Genomic DNA, 12,587 nt, shown 5'->3' on the forward strand with positions numbered 1-12,587 from the left:
TAATCAAGAAGGTCATACACCCTGACCAAGTCAGAATTATCCCAGGGATGCAAGGATGCCTCAAAATATGTAAATCAGGGTCAGTGATTTAGCTCAGTGGTTTCACCGCCTGCTGCCCAAGTGCAAGAACCCGAGTTCATTCCCCGGTACCAAAAAACAGTAAATCAATAAATGTAATACAGTATGTTAACAGAGCCAAGGACAAAACCATATGATCATCTCAATAGAGGCAAAAAAAGCATTTGACAAAATCCAACACCCATTCATGATAAAAACCCTACAGAAAATTGGAATAGAAGGTCTTTATCTCAACCTGGTTAAGGTTATCTATGAAAAACCAACAGCCTGGGCTGCTGCTGTGCTGCTGAATAGTATGCAGTCCTTTCCCTTTCGAGAGCAAAGTAGTTACCATGGAAACCAGGAGAGCTACCCACAGGAGGTACACAGCTCATCCTGGATAGAAGAGTTCAGCCCTCATCAGGCCTAGATGTTTCAGAATTTTGGGGGTGCAGGTGGCAGTAGTGGTGGCAGTGGTGGCAGCAGTGGTGGTAGATGACAAGGAACAGCGGCTGCTGCTGCTGCAGTGATGGCTAGTGAGACCTCTGGTCACCAGGGGTACCAGGGGTTCAGGAAAGAGGCTGGAGATTTTTACTACATGGCAGGCAACAAAGACCCCGTGGCAACAGGAACCCCACAGCCTCCCCAGTGAAGGCCTCCTGGGCCTGTGCAGAGCTATGGACCACCCCAGGGGAGCAGCTTTGGCAATCAGTATGGGAGCAAGCGTCATGTAGGCCAGTTTCAAGCACAGCACTCTGCCCTTGGTGGTGTGTCTCATTATCAGCAGGATTACACAGGGCCTTTCTCTTCTGGGAGTGCTCAGTACCAACAGCAGGCTTCTAGCCAACAGCAGCAGCAAGTACAGCAATTGAGACAACAGCTTTACCAGCCCCATCAACCTCTGCCACAAGCCACTGGCCAGCCCACCTCCGGCTCATCCCATCTATAGCCAATGCAGCGGACCTCAACTCTGCCATCCACTGCTTCTGGCTACCAGTTAAGAGTGGGTCAGTTTGGCCAACACTACCAGTCTTCTGCTTCTTCCTCCTCTTCCTCCTCCTTCCCTTCACCACAGTGTTTCAGCCAGTCTGGACAGAGCTATGATGGCAGTTACAGTGTGAATGCTGGCTCCCAGTATGAAGGGCATAATGTAGGTTCTAATGCACAGGCTTATGGAACCCAATCAAATTACAGCTGTCAGCCTCAATCTATGAAAAATTTTGAACAGACAAAGATTCCACAAGGGACCCAGCAGGGGCAGCAGCAGCAGCAAACACAGCCGCAGCCACAGCCACAGCTGCAGCAGCAGCAACAGCAACAGCAACAGCAGCAGCAACAACATCCCCCTCAGCATGTGATGCAGTACACCAATGCTGCCACCAAGCTGCCCCTTCAAAGCCAGGTGGGGCACTACCGCCAGCCCGAGGTTCCTGTGAGGTCCCCCGTGCAGTTTCACCAGAACTTCAGCCCCATCTCTAATCCCTCTCCAGCTGCCTCTGGTTCAGTCTCCAACCTGCAGCTCCACCCCCTCTCCTCTCATGCAGAGTGGGGAGAATCTTCAGTGTGGGCAAGGCAGTGTGCCCATGGGTTCCAGAAACTGAATTTTACAGTTAATGCCTCAGCTCAGTCCAACTCCATCGATGATGCCCAGTCCTAATTCTCATGCTTCAGGCTTCAAAGGGTTCAGGCTAGAAGGGGTGCCAGAAAAGCGGCTGATGGATCCTGGGTTGAGTAGTTTGAGTGCCCTGAGTATGCAAGTGGCCAATCTTCCTAATACTGTCCAACACATGTTGCTTTCTGATGCCCTGACACCTCAGAAAAAGACCTCCAAGAGGCCCTCCTCATCATCTAAGAAGGCAGACAGCTGCACAAACTCAGAAGGCTCCTCACAGCCTGAGGAGAAGCTGAAGTCTCCAATGTCAGAGTCCTTGGACGGAGGCTGCTCCAGCAGCTCAGAGGACCAAGGCAAGAGAGTGAGGCAGCTAAGTGCCCAGAGTACCAGCTCTGACACCACCTATAAGGGTGGAACCTCAGAGAAAGCTGGCTCCTCACCAGCACAAGGCACTCAGAATGAGCCCCGAGACTGAGTGCCAGTCCTGCAGCTAGAGAAGAGGCCACCTCACCAGGTGCTAAGGATACCCCACTGTCATCTGAGGGGAACCCAAAAGTCAACAAGAAGACAGTTGAGGTGATTGTGTCCCGGGAAGCCATGGCAGATCAGGTAGAAAAGCCTGGTGGACAGGATAAAGACTCCCCAGAGGATGAGCCTGCAGCCATTCCACAGCCACCCAGCAACAGTGGGGCAAAGGAATCCAGTCAAACATCACTTCCACAGCCAGAGCCTCCAGGAGGAGGGAGCAAAGGAAACAAGAATGGTGATGGCAGCTCCAACCACAACGGAGAAGGAAATGGACAGACTGGCCACTCCACAGGGGGCCCTGGTTTCACAGGCAGGACTGAGCCCAGCAAGTCTCCTGAAAGCCTGCATTATAGTTACAACGAGAGTTTTGGGTCAGCTGTGCCACAAAATGTCAGTAGCTTTCCTCAGTATCCTACAGGGCAAGCAAAGGGGGACTTCACTGGCCATGGGGGATGAAAGGGTGGAAATGAGAAGTTTCCCAGCCTTCTGCAGGAAGTGCTTCAGGGTTACCACCACCACCCTGACAGGGGGTATTCCAGGAGTGCTCAGGAGCATCAGGGGATGGCTGGTGGCCTGGAAGGAACCTCGAGGCCCAATGTCCTAGTTAGTCAAACCAATGAATTAGCTAGCAGGGGCCTTCTGAACAAAAGCATTGGAGCCCTGTTAGAAAACCCCCACTGGGGACCCTGGGAAAGGAAGTCAAGCAGTGCAGTTCCTGAAATGAAACAGATCAATTTGGCTGACTATCCAATTCCCAGAAAGTTTGAAATAGAGCCTTCATCATCAGCTCATGAGCCTGGGGGCTCTCTCTCTGAAAGGAGATCAGTGATCTGTGACATTTCTCCTCTAAGACAGATTGTCAGGGAACCAGGGGCTCACTCACTGGGGCACATGGGTGCCGATACCAGAATTGGGAGGAATGAACGTCTCAACCAAAGTTTAAGTCAGTCCATCATTCTTCCAGGTGGATTGGTGTCCATGGAAACAAAGCTGAAATTCCAGAGCAGGCAGATAAAAGAGGAAGACTTTGAACTACCCAAATCCCAAACTAGTTTTAACAACAAGAAATCTGGAGATCACTGTCATCCCACTAGCATCAAGCATGAATCTTACCGTGGCAATGCCAGCCCAGGAGCAGCAGCCCATGATTCCCTTTCAGAATATGGCCCCCAAGACAGCAGACCCACGCCAATGAGGCGGGTCCCTGCCAGAGTTGGTAGTCAGGAGGCTATGAGGGGTTGGTTCCCTTCTCAGTACCATGACTTCAAAGAAAAATTGAAGATGTCTCCTGGGAGGAGCAGAGGCCCGGGAGGAGACCCTCATCACATGAACCCACACATGACTTTTTCAGAGAGGGCCAACAGAAGCTCTTTACATGCTCCTTTCTCTCCCAACTCAGAAAGCCTGACTTCTGCATATCACACAAACACTCGGGCTCATGCTTATGGGGATCCTAACACAGGTTTGAATTCCCAGCTCCATTATAAGAGACAGATGTACCAACAGCATCAAGAGCAGTATAAAGATTGGAGCAGCAGTTCTGCTCAGGAAGTAATTGCTGCTGCACAGCACAGGCAGGAGGGATCTCGGAAGAGCCCACAACAGCAGCAGTTTCTTGACAGAGTATGGAGCCCACTGAAAAATAACAAAGATGGTATGATGTATGGCCCACCAGTAGGTACTTACCATGACCCTGGCTCACAGGAAGCTGGGCACTGCCTCTTGTCTAGTGACAGTCTGCCTAACAAAGGCATGGAATTGAAGCATGGCTCCCAGAAGTTACAAGAATCTTGTTGGGATCTCTCTCGGCAAACTTCTCCGGCCAAAAGCAGTGGTCCTCCAGGAACGTCCAGTCAGAAAAGGTACGGACCACCCCATGAGACTGATGGGCATGGACTAGCTGAGTCTACAGAGTCATCGAAACCTAGTAATGTAATGCTGCGGCTTCCCGGCCAAGAAAACCATTCTTCTCAGAACCTCTTAATCATGTGGAGGCTTTTCCATTCTTTTATCTCTCCCATTCCCAGTAAGAGACAGTCTCAAGATGTAAAGAACAGTAACACTGAAGATAAAGGGCTCCTCCTTCACCCATCAAAAGAAGGCATGGATAAAGCCTTCAATTCCTATGCACATCTCTCTCATAGTCAGGATATCAAGTCTATCCCTAAGAGAGATTCCTCCAAGGACCTTCCAAGCTCAGATAATAGAAACTGCCCTGCTGTTACCCTCACAAGGCCTGCTAAGACCAAAATACTCCCCCCACGGAAAGGACGAGGATTGAAACTGGAAGCTATAGCTCAGAAGATCACATCCCCAAATATCAGGAGGAGTGCATCTACAAACAGCGCAGAGGCCGTGGGAGACACAGTGATGCTGGATGACATACTGTCTCTAAAGAGTGGTCTTCCTGAAGGCTGCACAGTGGCTGCCCAGGAGGCCGAGATGGAGAAGAGAAAAGGTGAGGTGGTGTCTGACCTAGTGGGTCCAGCCAGCCAGGAGTCTAACATTGAAAAGCCTCTCGGAAGGTCTGCAGAAGAGTGGCATGCCAGTGGGGATGACAAAGCAAAGGCAGATACACACCCAGAGACAGTTCCTGCTGAAAAGGAACCCCCTGGTGCTATGACATCCACGACCTCACAGAAGCCTGGCAATAACCAAGGGAGACCAGATGGTTCCCTGGGTGGGGCAGCACCTTTAATCTTTCCTGACTCAAAGAATGTAGCTCCAGTGGGCATATTGGCCCCCAAGGCAAACCCCAAGGCTGAAGAGAAGGAGAATGAAACAGTGACCATTTCACCCAAACAAGAGAGTTTCCCCCCAGAGGGATATTTCCCATCAGGAAAGAAGAAGGGGAGACCCATTGGCAGTGTGAATAAGCAAAAAAAGCAGCAACAGCCACCACCCCTGCCTCCCCAGCCACCTCAGATACCAGAAGGTTCTGCAAATGGAGAGCCAAAGCCAAAAAACAGAGGCAAAGGAGAGAGAGAAGGAAGCCTGGGGCCCAACCAAGGAAACGGAAAACCAAACAAGCAGTTCCCATCATAGAACCCCAGAAGCCTGAGATCAAGCTAAAGTATGCCACCCAGCCACTGGATAAAACTGATGCCAAAAACAAGTCTTTTTACCCCTATATCCATGTAGTAAATAAGTGTGAAGTTGGAGCCATTTGTACAATCATCAATGCTGAAGAAGAGGAACAGACCAAATTGGTGAGGAGTCAGAAAGGTCAAAGGTCCCTGACCCCTCCCCCCAGCAGCACCGAAAGCAAGGTGCTCCCAGCTTCCTCCTTCATGCTGCAGGGGCCTGTGGTGATGGAGTCATCTGTTATGGGGCACCTGGTTTGCTGTCTGTGTGGCGAGTGGGCCAGTTACCAGAACATGGGTGATCTCTTTGGACCCATTTATCCCCAAGATTATCCAGCCACTCTCCCAAAGAATCTGACTCCTAAGAGGGCCACAGAAATGCAGAGCAAAGTCAAGGTTTGGCACAAAAGTGCTTCAAATGGCTCCAAGACAGACACCGAGAAGGAAGAGGAGCAGCAGAAGGAGCAGAGGAGCCTGGCCGCACACCCCAGGTTCAAGCGGCGCCACCACTCAGAAGACTGTGGTGGAGGCCCTCGGTCCTTGTCCAGGGGGGCTCCCTTGTAAGAAAGCAGCCACTGAGGGCAGCAGTGAAAAGACTGTTTTGGACACAAAGCCCTTCTTGCCCACCACTTCAGAAGGTGGCCCCAAGCCAGAGTTACAAATCCCTGAACTACCTCTTGATAGCAACGAATTTTGGGTCCATGAAGGTTGTATTCTCTGGGCCAATGGAATCTACCTGGTGTGCAGCAAGCTCTACAGCCTGCAGGAAGCACTGGAAATAGCCAGAGAGATGATTGTTTGCTACATAAGGAGAACTTCTCAGTGAGGTGCCCTAAGCACAAGGTTAGACTGTGGAGATAAGTGGTAGACACTCATGATGGAATGGAAATGTCCTACCGTCAGCCGCACCCCACCCTGCCCTGCCTCGCATGCCTGCCCAGCCAGCACTTACTTCCTACTTTCTCACATCACTCAAATCAGTGACACCATAGGAAAGAAAGACCCAAGATGTTGGAATGGCTGTTTCCATGGACACAATCTCCATAGTGACAATGGGGGGAGGGGGAGGGTGGGTTGATAGGGAAGGGGGAAATAAAGGAAGGGATAAAAAATATATATAAATCTATTTTTAGCCTGGAAATACTTTGTTTAAATGAAAGGTATGCTATCCCTTTTGATTCTATTTTAAAATTATCTAGTTAACTCCAAATTTGTTCCAGTGACAGTGAAACTTAAATGTGAAATTGAACTGAAAAAACTCATCTCATAAAGGATTGGGGGGTGGTTTTGATCTTCAGCCTCTCACACCAATTCAGAGAGCACTAGACTGCGGATGAAATGAACAGACAGGCCACACCCAGACCATCCTTTTGTCAGTGACCTGTCTCAAGAGTGGGAAGGGTTTAGGGGTGGGAGTTGGGGGCAGGCCAGGTTGCCAGAAGTATGGAGGGGGGTGATATTTAAACACAAAAATAAATTTTTTCCTTTCCAAAAACATTATTTATTTATTATTTTTAAAATTTTTATCTTTTCGGGGATAAAATTGGCAGATGTCCCAAGGTCATGGCTGTGTCCTGGGTTGCTTGGCTGGTGAGATCACTTTGGTTCCACCAGGTGGGGATAACAGTCCTACAGCAGCAGATGAAGTCAAGGGATGGGCCCACCTCTGTCCTCAGCACATTCCAGGCAGCAGTGCCCTGGCCCATGGGGACCCGTGGAATGGAAGGTCTAGCCCTCTGCCACAGCAACAGGTGGTGATGGGAGGGGTGTCAGTGTGAACTGTGTGGGTGGGTTAAACTGACCAGAAGCACCCACTTCACACTTTGTCTTTTTCCTTTCATTTTTATAGTGGAAAAGGGGGGTTTCAGATACAGAGCCCCAGGGTTTGTGATTCTTTATGTTTTGTTTTGTAATTGTATAATTTTTAAATATCTTGAGTTTTAAAAAAAGAAAAACATACAAAAAAATCATGTTAAGGCCTTAAGAAGGGGTTAGTGCATCTTTCAGGGGTCACTCTGCCATGGGGATAAAATAGCTGTTTCACAAACAGTTTTATTTAAAAAAAAAAAAACTGAAAACAAAAAAATCAAAAAATCAAAAAAATGATAAACTTCATTTTAACCTTGTAAAACAAAGAAAAAAGAAAAAGGAAAACCAACAGCCAACATCATACTAAATCTTCAAAAACTGAAAACTTTCACACTAAAATCAGGAACAAGACAACAATGGCCATTATCACCACTATTGTTCAATATAGTTCTGGAAACATTGGCCACAGCCATTAAAAAAGAGAATGAAATAAAAGGAATAAATATAGGAAAGGAAGAAGTTAAACTGTCATTATTTGCTGATGATATGATACTTTACATAGAAGACCCAAAAATCTCCACCAAAAGACTTCTAGACTTAATTGACAGATTCAGTAGAGTAGCTGGATAGAAAATCAACACTCAAAAAACAATACCCTTCTTGTACACAAATAACAGACTCACTGAGAGAGAAATTAGGGAAACAATTCCTTTTACAATAGCATCCAAAAAATGAAATATCTCAGTATCAGTCTAACAAAGGAAACAGAAGACCTTGACACTGAAAACTACAGCACTCTGAAAAAAGAGATTGAGGAGAATATAAGAAAATGGAAAGACATCACTTGATCCTGGGTAGGAAGAACCAATATAGTGAAAATGGCCATACTTCCAAAACTGCTATATAGATTTAATGCAATGCCAATTGAAATTCCAATGATATATTTCACAGAACAAGAGAAAACAATCTAAAAATTCATTTGGAACCAGAAGAGACCTAGAATAGCAAAAGCAATTCTAGGCAACAGAGACATGGCAGGGGGCATCACAAGCCTCAACTTGAAACTATACTACAAAACTACTGTAATAAAAACAGCATGGTACTGGCAAAGAAACAGAACTGAGGATCAGTGGAATAGATTAGAAGATGCAGAAACAACTCCAGACATACTCAGCCACCTCATCTTTGACAAAGGAGCCAACCACCCTCACTGGAGGAAAGATAGCCTATTTAATAAATGGTATTGGAAAAACTGGATTTCAACCTGCCAAGGATTAAAACTGGACCCATTCCTATCACCATGCACTAAACTAAGATGAAGTTGGATTAAAGATCTAAATATTAGTGGGCCGAGGATTTAGCCCAGTGGTTCCGTCATCTGCTTCGCAAGCACAAGGACCCGAGTTTGATCCCTGGTACCAAAAAAAAAAAAAAAGATCTAAATATTAAAACAGAAACACTAAACTTGTTGGAAGATAAGTTAGGAAGAACTCTTGAAGACATTGGCATAGGAAAAGACTTTATGAACAAAACCTCAGTAGCAAGAGAACTAGCACAAAGAATCAACAACTGGGATCTCATCTTATTAAAACGCCTCTATACTGTAAGAGAAGCCACCAACAGAGCTAAAAGACAACCTACAATATGGCAACAAAAATGTAGCATCTGTACCTCAGACAAAGGACTACTATCTAAAATATATAAAGAACTGCAAAAAATCAGACCCCCCCAAATGTAAAGACCCAATTCAAAAATGGGCATCTGAAATGAACAGACATTTCTCAGACAAAGTAAAAGCAGCAAATAAACATATGAAAAAATATTCAACATCACTGGTCATTCGAGAGATGCAGATGAAAACACCACTGAGATTCCACCTCAGTGGAATGGCTGCTACAAGAAAGAATGGCTTCTGTCAAGAAATCAACCAATAACAAATGTTGATGGGGTTGTGGGGAGAAAGGGACCCTTCTCCACTTTCTCCATTGTTGGTAGTGCAGACTGGTGCAACTACTGTGAAAATCAATATGGAGATACCTCAAAGCACTAGGATTAGAGGTCCCATTTCACCCAGATATTCCCCTGCTTGAAATCTTCCCAAAAGAATTAAAAGAATCACACCACAGTGATATATGTGCACCCATGTTTATGGCGAGAGTTTGTAATAGCTAAAGCTTGGAAACAGCCCAAGTGCCCATCACCTGTAAACTGGATAAAGAAGGTGTGTTTTTTTTAATAAAATGGAGTACTGCTCAGCCATAAAGAACAAGAAACTAGAGGCATTTATAGTTCAGTGGTTGCACATTGAGGCCATACTGTTAAGTGAAATAAATAGGACATACATGTAAATACTGAATAGTTTCTCTGGTGTAAAAAACTAAAAGTGTAAATAAGGATCAAAATGTATAATTGATATTGTGAAATAGGAAGAAAAGGTCTAAAGAAGTAGGGGAAGTGGGAGGGGTAGGGGAAAGGAAAGAAGGGAAAAGAAAAAATATGAGAAAAGGAAAAAAATGGAAACAAAGTCTTTGTAAATAGGTAAGGGTGGAGGGAGTGAAGGGAGGGCCAGAGAATGGGAAAAAAATAAGAACCAAGATACATCATGTACAGGTACAAGATCCCAACGACGAATGTAACTCTATTGTATACCTAAAATGTACCCATAAACTTAATGGAGAAAAAAATATAAAAATAAGTAAATCTAGCTCCTGACCCTACCCATTTGGTAAATCTTAGTTTCCATGGCACTCTTAAACTTTCAACAGTCACACCTGTTGCTCTGTCTGCCACAGGATTCCAGGTTCCTATAAAGGCAGTTCCCAATCACTACAGTACTCCATACTGTCTGCCTGGCTGTGGTGTTTGTATTAAATTATCTGCTCCTTTATCCTGTCTCTTACATAAGTCTCACCTCTGTCCCCCTTCCATGGCAAGAAGCAGAAGCTGTAAATGAAGATTGACAGATTGAACTACTTAAAAGTGTATTTTTTAAAGTTGCACAAAAGAGGGCCAGGGATTTAGCTCGGTGGTTTCACTGCCTGCTGCGCAAGTGCAAGGACCCAAGTTCAATCCCCGGGACAAAAAAAATAAAAAAAATAAAAAAAATAAAATTGCACAAAGGAAACAGAAAATTAAAAATGATGATAAAATCATTATATAATACAGAGAAAACTCCTAAAAGCCAAACACCAAAATGATAGAGAATCCAATAAGAATGGGCAGGCAACACAGAAGAAGAATAGTATTGGCAACAAATATATTTTTTAAATAGCTGATTAATTTTTATAAGAAATTAAAATAAGGTACCATTTTAAATGTAAAAACTGTAAAAGAATGCTAATATCCATTATTTATTAGCATAGGGGAAACAAGCATGTTTCACATACATCTGGAGAGAGTACAAGCTGAAGGACATTTTAAAGAGTTATAATTAGTAAATGCATGTTCCTTTCTACAAACTCATCTCTAAGTTTGTAGCATTATCTGTGATTATGAAATAGAAACACTAAACTATCCATCACTGAAAGATGTAGCCATTGAAAAGGGCAGATAAATTGATATAGCTATAGTCATTTCACTTAATGGTGGACTAAATTCTAAGAAATTATTAGTGATTTCATCATTGTGCTATATTTTCACAAAGTAAGATGGCTGCAACATCACTAAGTGACATAATCTTAAGGGATTGTCATCATGTATGTGTCTATCGGTGGCTGAAATGTCATTATGCAGTATATGACTTTTAATAACATGAAAGGATGAATTGTTGAAGATGGGGAGAAAGGAAGACAGACAGAGAGAGAGAGAGGGAGAGTGAGAGAGAGGAGAGATAGAAATGATATATACTGGTGTTAACAGTGATTTCTTTATACAAGGAGTATATACTTTCATTTTCTGCTTTATATACTTAAATCTTTTTGTTTTTTAATGGTCTTGCTTGTATATTTGGTACAGTTAAATTTTTTTAAAAGGACAATTATATATTTGTCTCTCCCACTAAAAGCATAAGTCACTGGACATGTACAATCAAATCATATTTGGTTTATATTTGGATTACTGTACAAAGCATATTTATACAGTGGCTGATGTAAACATTCCATTAAAATTATTTTGAATTGATTTTTTTTTTTACATTTTAAAGGTAATGTTGTATTTAACATTTACTTTCGAGCCACCTGGCCTAGACAACAAGCAGATGAGGCTGAAACATGAGAAACTCCTCTGACTGATGCACTGCCCCTTGTCCACTGATTCCACCCTCCTAGGGGAGAGAAGGTGAGTCAGTCCCAGCACCCAGGAGGAGGCTTCCCTGCTGCCATTCCATGCTCCTAGGGCAGAGAAGGTGAGCCTCGTGGGCCCCAGAAGCAGGCCCCCCACCCCGTGGAAATGGAAATGAGAAGACACATAAACAAGCCTCCAAAATAGATTTCCAGATCACCTACAGCAAACCCAAAGGGAAATGAGATGGAACAATCTGATACTCAACCACCTGGACTCTCTGAACTGGCAACAAAAGAGGATCTGGGAAAAATGAAAACACAAATAATTACTCAGATAACAGCAAAGATTGTGCTCATGATGCAAGACATGATTAATAAATCTAGAGAGGAGACAGATAAAAAAAAAGAGGATCTGAGGAACATGATGGAATCCCAACATAGGAAACAAATGGAATCCATAAAACAGATGCAAACAGATTTCCAGGAGATTAAAAGCTCCATCAAAAGCCTGCACAGCAGAATGAACCAATGTGAGGATAGAATTTCAGATATAGAAGATAAGATTGCAATTAGTGACCAGGAAAAGAAAAATTGCTTTAAAATTGTAAGGGAACATGAGAAATCAATCCAGCAGCTGCTAGACAATGCAAAGAATAACATAAAACTGATCGGGGTCAATGAAGAAAGAGAAGAGAGTGCAGATGACATAAAAAACTGTTCACAAAAGTGATGGCAGAAAACTTCCCAAGGAGGGGAAAAGAACTTGATATACAGATAAGTGAGGCATATAGGACTCCAGCTAGCCTTGATCAAGAAAAATCTACACATAGGCACATAATAGTTAGGATTCCAGAAATCCAACAGAAGAACACAATTCTACAAGCAGTGAGAGAAAAGAAACAAATCACATACAAAGAAAGCCCATCAGAATCACAGCAGACTTCTCAGTGCAAACCCTCAAGGCAACAAGAGCTTGGAGTAATGTATTTTGAGCCCTAAAGGAAAACAGCCTCCAACCCAGATTGATGTACCCTGCAAAACTATCTTTCAAAATTGATGGAGAAATAAGATACTTTCATGATAAAGAGCAACTCAGGAACTTCATGAATACCAAACCAGCACTCCAAAAAATTTTAGACAATACCCTAGGGAAAGACAATGAGGATCACAACCCCAGGAAACCCAGCAGAATGAATCCATTGGGCATGAGAAATTAAACGCAAAGGGGGAGAATCCATCAAAAAGAAAAGTCGTAACAAGGCTTTTAAAACTTTTAAC

The 12,587-nt window shown here is 44.2% G+C and overlaps 1 pseudogene; it reads left to right on the plus strand.

Annotated features, from left to right (window-relative positions):
- Positions 1 to 373: 373 nt before the first annotated feature.
- Positions 374 to 6,621, plus strand: LOC101725429 (transcription factor 20 pseudogene; annotated as a pseudogene).
- The last annotated feature ends 5,966 nt before the right edge of the window (positions 6,622 to 12,587 follow it).

The sequence above is a fragment of the Heterocephalus glaber genome, unplaced genomic scaffold, assembly GCF_053883595.1.
Source record: "Heterocephalus glaber isolate CG9 unplaced genomic scaffold, H.glaber_assembly_v1.0 deba00001442, whole genome shotgun sequence".
Taxonomy (NCBI): Eukaryota; Metazoa; Chordata; class Mammalia; order Rodentia; family Bathyergidae; genus Heterocephalus; species Heterocephalus glaber.